The sequence below is a fragment of the Lynx canadensis genome, chromosome B3 (assembly GCF_007474595.2).
Source record: "Lynx canadensis isolate LIC74 chromosome B3, mLynCan4.pri.v2, whole genome shotgun sequence".
Lineage (NCBI taxonomy): Eukaryota > Metazoa > Chordata > Mammalia > Carnivora > Felidae > Lynx > Lynx canadensis.
Genome location: NC_044308.2, coordinates 50,886,374 through 50,900,002, shown reverse-complemented (window position 1 = coordinate 50,900,002; position 13,629 = coordinate 50,886,374).

Sequence of the window (13,629 nt, the reverse complement as noted above, 5' to 3'; positions counted from 1 at the left end):
GGGTGTGAACAGGGGAGGAACATGGAGAGAGGGAGACACAGAATCTGAAGCACGCTCTCGGCTCTGAGCTGTCAGTGGAGAGCCCGACGCAGGGCTCGAACTCATGAATAGCGAGATCATGACCTGAGCCAAAGTTGCATGTTCAACCAACTGAACCACCCGGGCACCCCATCTGCCATGTTAATTATTAACTAGATCTTCCATGTGTATTTTATATTTACAGATTTTCTCAATTTAGACTGGTCATATTTCCTTTTTCTAGACTAGTCATATGGTAAGTGCTACATAGACACACATGGTTAGTGGCTACTTTACTGGACAGTGTAGATACAGAACATAAGCTTCTTATCTGTCTTATTTAGTGCTACCTTCCTAATGCCAAGAATAAGGTTATTCTAATAGCCACTAATCAAAACTTTTACTGAATAAATGGATGTCTTTTATTCCCAGTTGTGTCTGTACCATTTTATACTTCCAGCAGAAATGTGTAAGGCTTCCATTTCCTATTTTCTTATTTTTGCCAGCCTACTTTATAAAAACAATGGCATTTTCGTTTTCATTTTAATTTCTCTGATTATTGGTGAAGAAGAGCATTTTTTTGTGAAACAAACATATTTTACCTATTTTTCTGTAAAGTTCCCTATATTTTGGGGGACTGGGGAGTCTTATTTGTTCTTGTTTGCTATTTTTTCCAGATATTAATTCTTCCTTGTGTGTAGATACTGTAAGATTTTTCTGTCAGTTGTCTGTTAAACTATCAGTAGTGTGAACAAAAATCTTCATCTTTAATGTAGTCAGTCCAGCACTTCCCTTCATGGCTGTGTTCTTGTTTTGTTGGACATTCTTCTATATGTTTTACTAACTTTGCCATTTTGTCTTTAGTATTTAGGTCCTTGCTCCATATGGAGTTTATTTTTATGTGCACTCTAATGCAGTGATCCAACTTTATATTTTTTTATAAAGTGAACCAATTATTCCAATTCCATTTACTAAATAGTCCATCTGTTCCCCATTGATTTTTGATTCCCTTTCTAATATATGGCAAGTTTCCATATAAAACAAATAGATATGGCTCTGTATCTGAGCTCTCCATTTTTTAAGACATTTCTTTGTCTTCTTACAATAATACTTCTCTGATATAATACTAATATTGTGCAGTTACTCTAATATCTGAAGTCTGATGTTTCACCCCTTCCTCTTCTTTTTCAAAAACTTCTTATTTATAGATTTTTACTTTTCTATATAAATTTCAGATGTTTAAAAAAAATTAATACCTTCTCCCTCTATTGTTTTGGAATATTGACTGAGGTTACATTAAATTTGTAAGTGAATCTAGATATAATTGATTATTTTTTGTTCATTTATTTTTGAGAGAGAGAGAGAGAGCGAGCATGAGTGGGGAATGGCAGAGAGGGAGAGAGACAGAGAATCCCAAGCAGTCTCTGTACTATCAGCACAGAGCCTAATGTGAGGCTCAAACTCATGAACTGTGAGATCATGCCCTGAGCCAAAACCAAGAAGAGTTGGATGCTTAACTGACTGAGCCACCCAGGTGCCCCTAGATAGGAATGATATTTTTACAATGTGAAATTATCCCATCCATTAATATGATATGGCTCTCTCTTTATTAAGATTTTCTTTTATCATAAAGTTTTGTGCATTCTTGGTTAGGTTAATTCCTAGATTCATTACTGTAATGGTTATTTTGGTAGCTTATTTTCTTTTGCATTTTCTAATTAGTTTTTGCTGATATAGAGGGAAGTTGTTGATTTTTATGTACTCATCTTGTATCCAGCCACCCGGATGAACTTTCTGATTGGTTCTAGTAGTTTATTCTCTTGCATTTTCCATGTGAATAATTGTATCATCTGCATATGAAAACTTTGTCTATTTCTTCCCAAGTCTTGTATTCTTTGTTTCTTTCTTCTTTTATTTAATTGTCCAGTAACCATCAGAACTTGGTTGAGCTATAACAGCAGGCATTGCTGTGATTTTTCTCTTTGGGTTCATTAATGTAGTAAATTGATAGTTTTTTTGTGTGTGTGTTTAATTCAGAAGGAATAAATTATATTTAATCATACTGTGTTGCAAATAATATACTGTCGATTTTAGTTAACTAGTTTTATTTAGGTTTTGGCATCTTTTTATATACGTAAATCTGGTCTATAATTTTTCTCTTTTTTTAATAACCTTTTTTTGGCTACAGCATGAAGGCATTGTTTACAAATGAGTTATAAACATTGTTTACAAACGAGTAAGTCCTTTTGCTATTTTCTGTAAAAAATTGTGATTGTGTAAGATAAAGATTATTTGCTTTGTTACAACACATTTGTAAAATAATGCCAGCTTTTTTTCTTTTAATGTAACTTGTCTTAGAGATTTTTAGAAAAATTTAATTAGAGTTTAGTTGACATACAATGTTATATTAGTTTCAGGTATACAACATGATTTGACAATTCTATACATTACACAGAGTTCACTGTGATAAGTATAGTTGCCATCTGTCATGACAAATGTTATTAAAATACTATTAATTATCTTCCCTATGCTGTACTTTTCATCCATGTTACTTATTTATTTTAACTGGAAGTTTGTACCTTGTAATCCCCTTCACCTGTTTTGCCCATCCCCCTACCAACCTCCCCTCTGACAACCGCCAGTTCTCTGTTTTTATGAGTCATTTCCTGTTTGTTTGCTTGTTCTTTTGTTTTTTAGATTCCACATATAAGTGAAGTCATATAGTGTATAGGGGAGAAAGTGTGGTAGAGGAAAGATTCTGATGGCTGATTTCAGGTTCTTTATTGGCAATTTTATGTATTTCTGTATTAACATTGATATTTTCTAATTTTATCAAAGTTTATCCATTTCATCCAAGTTGTCAAATTTTCTGGCAAGCATTTATTAATAACATTCTTCTGTTTCCTTTTTTAATGTCTGAATTTGTTTATTTGCTGCTTCTTTCCTTCTCTTTTTCTTTTTTAGATCAAACTTGCTAGCATCTTCTCCTCTTACCAGTGTTTTCACTGAACCATTTTGGGGAATTTGTTAATGACTTTTAATGTTTGGTTCTTTATTTCACTGATTTTAGCCTTGTCTTTACTATTTTCATTTTTTTGAGCTTTCTATCCATACATTGAACTCTCTATGTGTTTATATCAAAATTCAAATTTGATCTTTGTTTTTTCTTGCTTTGTGTTTTTTTTATAGTCTTCTTAATCTTTCTGAGGTTATTATTTTTAAAAAAAAATTTTTTTTTTCAATATTTATTTTTGGGACAGAGAGAGACAGAGCATGAATGGGGGAGGGGCAGAGAGAGGGAGACACAGAATTGGAAACAGGCTCCAGGCTCTGAGCCATCAGCCCAGAGCCCGACGCGGGGCTCGATCTCACGGACCGCGAGATCGTGACCTGGCTGAAGTCGGACGCTTAACCGACTGCGCCACCCAGGCGCCCCTCTGAGGTTATTTTTAATGTATATTTTAGCCTTTATTTCTGTTCCATGAGTTTTGCCTCTTCTGATACAACTTACTTCATCCATTGGTGGCCTCTCTTTCATATTCTTCATGCTTCTCAGGTTCTTGTAATGTTTCCATTTCGTATTATTTTTATCCTTTTGTGATGTCAGCTAACTTGATTGATAATGTCCTCTTGGAAGATGCACAAAAATGTAGGCCTTAGCCTCAGCTCCTTTGTGTGAACTAAAAGGTCAAAGGTATGCTTTGAGAAGGAGAGACTTGGGTAGTGGCTGAACATCGAACTTCAGCTCAGGTAGGTCATGGTCTAGCTAGCAGGTCTTGAGTTCAAGCCTCACGTTGTGCTCAGAGCCTGGAGCCTGCTTCAGATTCTGTGTCTTCCCCTCTATCTGTTCCTCCCCAACTCACATGTGTGCGTGTGCACATGCTGTCTCTCTCTTTCTCTCAAAAATAAATAAACATTTAAAAATTTAAATAAAGAATAAAAGAAGGAGTTTCTCTTCCAGATTCAGCCACTCTTTTTTTTTTTTTTTCTGCAGGTATGTCTCTTGTCTGCCAATAGACCACTGTGAAAGGATGACATAGGAAAATGGAGGGAGGAAACTGTACCCTGCTGCTCTTGCTGATATATCTACTTCAGCATCAAAGCACTGAGAGAGTGAGCTGTGATCACTACAGTCTGGTGAGTCTGTTTATGCTCATGTAGGTGTGGTTTTTGTTATTTTGTTTTGAGCAGAGTGTTTTTTTTTTTTTTTGCCAGCCTTTGAATCTCTGAACATCTCCTTTTATCCTCTAGATTTATCCAAAGCAAAATAATAGAATTGTAGCCTAGTATAGTAGAACAGTAATTAGACTATGATTCAGACAAGCCAGGTTCTAGTTTTGTATGTTCTATGGGCAAGCCACTTCATCTCTATCAAGAAGCATTTCTATAGCAATTAGTCTTGGAAGATGCTACACACGTTAGGATCTGTGATCCTATATATTCTTTCCTTCCCTCCACCCCAAGATTTACAATGCACTTCATCCCTGATGTACTCTGAAACCTTTTGAACTTGTTTGATCTAGAGATTCCCAAATTTATTTGACCTAGGAATCCTGTACCTGACAACATCATGTTAGACCCTGGGAAAATATTATCGGGTAAGAAATTTTAGGAAGTGTTACTTTACAAACTCAATTTTCTCATCTATGAAAATTAGACTATATGAAATATATATTACTCCTAGTGATTGTGTCACTTTTCTCATGTCCATTCATTTTTTTTTCTTGCCATATCATTGTGTCTTTTAATGTCCCACTTCTTCAGGTAGTAATAGGTAAATAGATGGCTTAAGGTATTAGACTCACCTTCTGCATTAATGACATATTAATTGGGTGGGGTTCTGAGTATCAGAAATGTTTCAAGATCTGATCCAAAGGAGTGATTTGCTAATGGTGGAATTTCAGGCACTATGACAAGAGCATGACAAATGTTTTTTGGATCCATAGGGCTTTCTTATTGTCCCTCCAATAATGTCATCTATTTAGCTACCTCTTCATAAGACCAGGACTATTTTGCTCTAAGTGAAGAGGCAGAGCGTTAGCAGCCTCCAGTTAGTGATCCTTTCTTTGAACCACTTAATGGATATAAAAGCTCAACTTTACAAGAGGAACAGTTGTTATTCCCTCGCCTAGATAATGATTTCTTTATCCAAAATGTCCCCTTTGTATCTTCATGACAATAAAATGGGGAAAATGGATTTTTTTAAAGTAATTACACAATTGAACATGTGATAAATCCACTTACTAGGCAAGAATTATCTGCTTTGGCTGCCTTCACAGCCCAAATTCACAAAGTAATTCACAACTCATTCAGTGGAATTCAGCCTTATCTTTTAACATGGGCCTTGAAATGAGAGAAACTTAAAATAAGCTGCATGCCCTTTCCATTAAAGATGGCTATGAGGCCTCTTGAGAGATCAAGTGCTCTTGATTATCTAACCTGGTGCCACAGCACCAGAAAGTGAGACCCACCTTCCCTGGGAATGACATCTTCAACCCTTGGCCAGTGTGTGAGGACCTGAAATCCATTGTTACTGAACCCTGTCATGCCAAGAAGATGAAGAGGGTCCTGGTAGATGGACCCCTAGGATTCCATACCTGAGTGAATTACTTAGCTCTTTATCAGTCAGTCAAGCTTCTATCCAAAATCAGTTTCTTTAAATACTGATCGTGTCCACTTGTTTTTTTGGAAAAAGTAAGTTATCTTTGTTTTTAGTATGATGGAGGAAAAGTTTATTACTATATTTTTTTTTTTATTAGGAAGCAATGTCCCACAGGGAAAACAGATAGATGTTGGATTCTGAAGGGAATGCACTTCTGACACAGGAATATGATTTCCTGACCAAAGTCATATAGTAGCTGTTAGGACCATCAATTAGTTGTTGTTACAATACTCCATCTTCATACATTAAATATATGTTTACTATAAAGCATTCACTGTATGTAGCACTGTGATTAAGAGAATGGATTTTGAAGCAAAACAGATTTGGGGCTTAATCCTTTGTAGCTTGGGTTCCCCTGGAAATGGACTCTGAGACAGAGTTTCATAGGTGAGATTTTTATAAGGGAGTGCTTTTGATATCAACACCATGGAAGAGAGATGAGGGAAGCAGGAGTGGCCAAAGAAAGAAGCTGCACTGTGCCCAAATTTGGCTAACCTGTGAGGAATGCAAGCTAGTATGGCCCTTCAGAATTGTCTGGAAATGTCTGGGTCAAGATGGCCAGACCTTTATCCTCCATTCATCATTCATGGGTGGCACCATCCTGGGAAGGGGCCTGGCCTTGACGCGGGCAGCTCTCTGCAGCTGAGGCTGTCTGCCATCAGCAGAAAGGGGGTCTGGGTGGTTTATCATAATACCAACACCCCATTGTGTTTCTGTTGGGAGAATCTTTGAACTGCTAAACTGCTGGGAACCTCTGTGTGCTTTCAGTAAAATGGAGATAATAATATCTGTTAGGGTTGTTATAAGAATGCAATTAATTCTTATTCATTAATGAATTTAGAGTACAAAACATATAGCACAGATTATGTCACATAGTAAGTACTCAGGAAATGTTGATGACAATGATAATGGTTATATTAAATTGTTATGGTTCTGAGTATTAGATAATAGAACTTGGTCTTTGATTTCTCTTTTGGTCTCATATTAGTTCTCCTTTTGTTCTTGTATTTATGTTTTTATATTAAGTTATCTAAAATCCTAGTTTTGGAAGCAGATAAGGTATAAATCAGACAATGTAAAATATTCTTAGTAATAGAGGTACAATAGAATAATACTTGGCATACTATATTAAACTTATGTTTTTTATTCTCAATAATTCCTGCTATTCTGTGACCCTCCTCCCACCTAAGCAGCAGCCAGAGCTTTCCTGGGCTTATTGCTTCAGGAGGGATGATGCAGTTGAATAAAAGCCAAATTCTTGTTTTTGAGTTTCAAAAGCTGAGGTCCTGGCATAAATAATAGATTTAGGAGACTAAGTGATCAGTCAGTGCCCATTTGTTCCAGCCTAGAGGAAATGAAGTTTCTCTGGGAGGGAGAGGAAACAAAGTGGAGTTCAGATGCTGGTGGACCCTTGGGAAGGGCTTGTATCCTGCCATTCCCTCCATGACTTGGCTGAGGGAGAGTTGTATCTGAGTCAGTCAATGTGTACAGGCCATAAACCTGCAGACCACTTTCCCATCATTCCCCAAGGTGATGGGATCAAAGCCTAAGACCTAAGGTAGTACAGAGAAAAGGAGCTTTAGATTTTATCTTTAGAAAATAACCAGAAATGTTACCTAATATATACCTCTTATTTCCCAAAATGCATCATAAGGAAAACTTGTTCCTTAAAGATCACAAGGCACATTGGCATATTAAAGGCTCTGAGAAAATCTGTACTCAGGTGGTTTAACTATTTTTAACCAGTTCTTTTCAATAGAACTCTTTGGCTGTATTCACACCTTAGGAAGTTCTAGAATAGAAATGGAATTGTATATAAAACATCATCCAGTTCCTTTCCAATTATGTGGGTTTATAACATCCTAAAAAATTATCTAGCCTAGATCATTCAAACCATCCCCTGCCACCTTGGCAAGAGAAAAAGAGTGGTGAATTAACTATTTGGCTAAATCTACTACCCAATTTACTGGATAGAGGCCAACTCTAGACTTGACTTTAGTTCAACATAGACATGTCTCCAACATAATAACTCTCAGAGCGATTTAGAGGTAGATTAGGTTTCTTTTTATCCTGTGACTTGTTGTTTCAACCTTGACCCAGTAAAATTGCCCTTTTTCAGGAGGAATTGATAATAAAATCAGTGCCATCACTCAATTGCATATCCTTCAAAAGGCCAAGGGGGGAAAATAAGAGAATTTCTATGAGAGAAATTCCAGTTTAATATTTTTAGCTATAGCAACCCAAGGGATTGGACTATTTTGTAAAAATCACTATAGAAAACATGGACACAAAGAGACTGTGAAACTTGTCTAACTCCAAATTTTAATGACGATACTACAAAAATCTTAGAAAATTCCATTTTGGATGAAATGAGCCTTTTATAATATTATATCATGGAATTAGAACATGATATGTGGAAACAAGCCTGGACTTTCTCTGAGCCATCAACTGTTGTTCTGTGTAATATAGTCAGGGGTCAGTGCAAATGACTGTGGGGGTCTTGTGCTTGTATAACTTTCCTTCAGGAAAGCAGTCAAAATTTTCCTCAAAAACTAATAATAAAAAAGATTTTTAACCAATGGTTCTTAACTGGAAACAGTTTGTTCCCTAGGGGATATTTGGTAATATCTGGAGACAATTTTCATTGTTACTACTCAATAGGAAGGGAGTGTTACTGGCATCCAGTGGGTAGAAGCCAGAGATGCTAAACATCCTACAATACACAGGGCAGCCTCACAACAAGAAATTATCTGGCTCCAAATACCAATAGTGCCAAGGTTGAGAAGCCCTGCCCTAAATGGTGTCTTGCTTAAAGTGGTATATCTTAAAACATATACTAAGCCTGAGAACATATTTGCTAATTAAAGCCAGCATGTTTTGATTTAAAATGTTTGAGGATAAGGGGCTTAGAATTTTATGTCTCAAGCTATTCTGAAAATGTAACCATGTAAGAATAAGCATAAATATTACTCAGTTTCATTTTGTTCTTCTGACACATAAAATATACTCTCAGGAGCATATAAAGTGAAAACCTAGTGTTATCTGACTTAATTTGTGATGGGCTCATTACGTTCACCACTGCCGCTAAATAAAACTAATGTTCACAATGCATGGAAATGAATAATTCTAGTTTTCATCTCCCCCCATAAAATGAATGTCCAATAATAGTTCCAGGGAAACCACACACAAGCAGATGAACATGTGCTCGCACACACTCACACACAATCACCCATACAATGGTGCAGTTCACGGTGTGCCTAAATTGTTTGCAAAGTATGAAAACAGTTACAGAACAAATTCCCATTCTCAATCTGCGTCTGTAAAAGAGGTCTGGCTCAGAGGCTCTCCAAGTTATTTATGGCTGGAGCAAACAGAACGCTTAACTATGCAGATAAACTTCTCATTCTTTTATGTGAGGCAGCAAAATAAACACCTTAACAGTTCATGGTTCCCAGAGTGCATTAGTTAATTGGTCCAATATCATTCTAATTCTTCTCGTAGCTCATTGAATAGGAGCATGTGAACAGATAAAATGTGTCTTTAGCCACCATGTACTTATTCCGATGACTCTATGGTTGATGGATGACTTTCTGATTTTTTGAAACAATGCCAGCCCAGGGCCTCGTGTGGCTGCACAGCGCCCAGGATCTCTTGTTGTGCTTTGGGGCGCGGGGAGAGAGGGAGGGGGCTCTGCAGTCCGAGGTCTGGCTCAGTCATTTTCAAAATCAATACTTGCTCTCCAAGCCTTGGATAATTTAGAGAACATAATTCAGAATTCTCCCTTTCAGCATGTATCCTCCATCAAAGGGGTGTTTTCATCCAGAGTCAGCACAATGCTTGTGTGACCCAGGAATGCACAGATAAGGTTAAAAAGAAAGAAAGAAAAAATGCATTTATTCTTTTCCCCTCTCCCTCTCTCCAAGCATCTTTTAGACCCAGTGTATGTGTGTTTGTGTGTCTTATTATAAATATTTCTATTTAGAACAAAGAACCTAAATTATGGTGTCTCATGGTATTACTTCAGATTTAAGACTTTGGCGGTGTGTGTGTGTGTTGGGGGGGGTGTTTTCCTTTATAAACTCTTAGCCTAAGGGATGTTAGCCTCAGATAATTTATTCCTGGCAGGTCAGATATAGGATACAAAAATTTCTGCCCAAGGGTTGTTAAATCCTGCTTTTCACCTCATTTCAGAAAGTGCCATCAAAGTAGTGTTTTGTTGTAGTGATAAAATTTTGTGTTCTGTGCACAGAAACAACAGGCTTCATTTGCTTAAAAACCAGAATGACACCAATTACTTGATCTTTCAGACTCTATTCACCAGGTTGCTCTAAAAAAGGAGCCCCAATGGAAAACATCTTGGTCATTTAAGTAGAAAGAGCTTGAGATTTTACAGCAATTTTCCAATACTAATTACATTTCATACTATCTATCATATGCATGGTTTGCAAAACCCTATTGATTTTATGGATACTAGTGCATTGGGAACAGGTTATTTTATGACATGTTACGTTACAGGACCTCTATGATATAACCTAGATCTTAAACTGTGGGCACACATATACTCTCAATTATCCACAAGTGGATTATCCACTTGGTCTATTACCCACAACATATTTTAAATTAAAGCTTCTGTCATTAGGTGACTCAGTAGCCCTAGGCCAATTTCTATCATCAATATTCTGTGCTGCTGGAATGAAAACTCAATTTGATAGTCTTGGCTATATGACTAGTATGAATGTACTATTAGAGTTGTTGCCCAAAATGTAAACATAAAAGATTTGTGGATTATGTTTTATTTTGGATTATCCTTATCACAAATTCCCTTCTTTAGGAAGAAAAATCAAGAGACCTGTTACAAACATGGGCTCACTGACATGTTATAAATTGTCCTGAGAAATAAGCATAGTTTTGCACTATCTGTAAATGGTAAAATAGTTTGGATTAAAATGCCAACTGCTTTGTGGAAACTTCCTACATTTTTGCCCTTCAGAATTGTTCACCTCTCCCTCTGGACAGTCTTGAGTAGTGACATAGGAGCATATGTTTTGGAATTAGAAAGAGCCTAAATTATGATTCTATAGCCTATTAGCTGAGTGATCTGGAAAAAGTATTTAACCTTGGTAAAACTCATTTTTCTTATATTTCAAAATTACCATAATAATATCTACCAAAATAATATATGTAAAGTTCATAGCTCGGTGTTGGCAATAGCATGCACTCAATATGTGCTTGTTTCTGTCCCTTTCCCTTTCGTATCTATTTTTCATTAGATTCTGAGTTCCTTGGAAACAGTGGCCATATTTAATTGATGTATGTATCCCCCCGACCAGCATTTAGTAAATTATCTTATGTGGGATCTAATAATATTTGTGCAATTAAAGTATGAATTAAAATCATGTCTTGGTTTATATCTGAAATAAATTGTAACAGTTTTGAATCTCCACAGATCTGTTATTTTGTTACAATTTTATAGAAAGAATGAGAGCTAGGTCAATGTTTTTATACGTAAATATCAACAATCAGGCATAAGATCTTTCTTAAATACAAATTTATTCTTAAGAATATTATTAACATATGTATATGGCTATATTATGTATGTTTTATACATATATGAAGACTGCACACCAAGTAACATTACCAGAAGGAAAGACTCCTTAGCAAGTTCATAAATTGTTTTATTGCATTTATTTATTTATTTATTTATTTATTTATTTATTTATTTATTTTTATTGCTTTTAGAGTTCTTTTCAAGGCTATGTGCAGAAACAAGAGTTTTTGCCATAATTAAAGTAATATTTTTAAATTTAAATTTACTCTGGTTTTCATTTTTCAATTTAAACACAATACAATAAAGCTACATCCTTAACGTAAACAGTGGTGCTTAGTGTAGTAAACAATTAATTAACCCTGGGAAGTCAAAGATCTTTTTTTTTTTTCCATTGTGTTTCTTAGCCATGAACTTAAGCTTTCTCTCTTCATATGTGTACAATTGAAATAAGTGTCATAGTCATCCCTTAGATATTTATTTTGTGCCTTTTCTGTCTATGGCACTGAATGGTTCTTTTGGCATTGATCGAATATTGCAATGAAGCCAAGCTAGGGATAATTATGCTTACACCCCTGAGTGCTTGGTGTGGGAGACTGGCAGTGTAATCACAATGTCACTCTTTTCAATGTATTTATTTGTTAAGTTTTGGACTACGTACTTATTTTATTTAAAAACTGTAATTATAGAAGTAATATAAACATAAAATATTATGAAAATATATATAATGAAGAAAGTTTCTCATTTGTTTAAGCAAGCATACTTTTATTTATGGTTAATTGATGCTAAAAGCAAAATGGAATGAGCGAATTCATGGACATACTTTATGTTTCATATCTGTAGCTATATTGTGCCAGCATTTGTAAGTGCATCTTTGAAAAGAAGCACTCATGTCTGCATCTGTTTTTGACATCTGTACATTTAAAAAACACCAGGAACTTGGGTTTTCCCTTTTTTAAGTATTTCTGTTTTTTTTTTATTTTTAATATTTTAAAAGTTTTTATTTTAATTCCAGTTAGTTAACATACGGTATAATATTATTACTTTCAGGTGTATAGTATAGTGATTCAACACTTCCATACATCACTTGGTGCTCATCATGACAAGTGCACTCCTTAATCCCCATCACCTATTGGGCTTTCCCTTATTTACCTTGACATTTGGGGTAATTAGATCTAAGACAGTGTTCCTCTTTATTTTAGTAATGAGAGATTCTACCTCTCTGAAAAGTGCATTACATTTTTTCTCCCCAACCTGGTACTAATGAAAGGGACAAGTAACTGGGTCTCTTGGTTGACCACATACAACAGCTTAAATACATAAGTGCATAGCAACAATGTGTGAATAACATATCAAAATAAATACGTTCAAGTGAAGCAGGTTGAGTGGGTCGTGTGGGGTCAGTGTCATAAATGGGGGTTAATTTCTGTTCAGTCAGGTGAGGTACAAAAGCATCAACTTTGCTGGAAAATGATTCCAATTGTAGCCGAATGGTCTAGTTTCCTGCAGGATGCAGGCAGCCTATTATTTCACATTTTAAAAGGCTTGTTCAGGTCTGACCATTTGGACGGGAATCAATACAATAGAGGATGAGAATGAACATCAGAGATCACACCGGGTGTGCCACTGTGGCCAGCCAGGTCCACGTGCCCATGATTTCTCCAGGAGATAAAATCCCTCTTGGTCTGGCAGCACCAGGAGCTAGATGGTCCAGTTCACTATTGCAGGCCTAATTTCATTACTGATAAGATGATTCAAGGTGGGAACAAAAGCTGGGAGTCCTTTGGCTAAGGACTTGAGCCATGATGGAAGTAAATCAATTGGGAGGTTACCAAGTCATTCCTCAGTGACTTTGGGCTGACCAGAATAGCAGCCTAGAAAAGGCAAACTGCAACATGTGTTTATGTAAGTGATCTAGATTCTTTAAAACAGTCTGCTCAAATTAGTATGAAATGTGCAGGGTCCTTTGGTTGTGCAGGTGAGGTGGAGTTGTAAAGGAATGAGACAGGTTTTCCATTGCGGTTTGTGAAAATAGCCCCTTGCTTATATATTTGTAAAATTACTTATAATGAGTTATTTTAGTTTTAGAGGCATTTGCATGAAATTATGGTACACATAGAATAAGAGTCTTTCTTCAGATATCTAAGAGTCCCAAATCATTAGGCATTGAATTACTGGGATTTCACTTGGCAAGACTTGTATGTGAATCTTTGAGTCTAAAGATAGGCTTACACAGGCTAAGTTTTCTTTGAACAAAATGAGAGACAGCCATGATAACTTTGAGAGTATACTCAAGTTTTGCAAAAAGCAAAATATAATTTAGTAACACCCTAACTGGTAGAATATTTTCATAGCTTGATTTTGGTAGGTAATGGCCTCTTTTCTCACTTTACCTGCCTTGAGA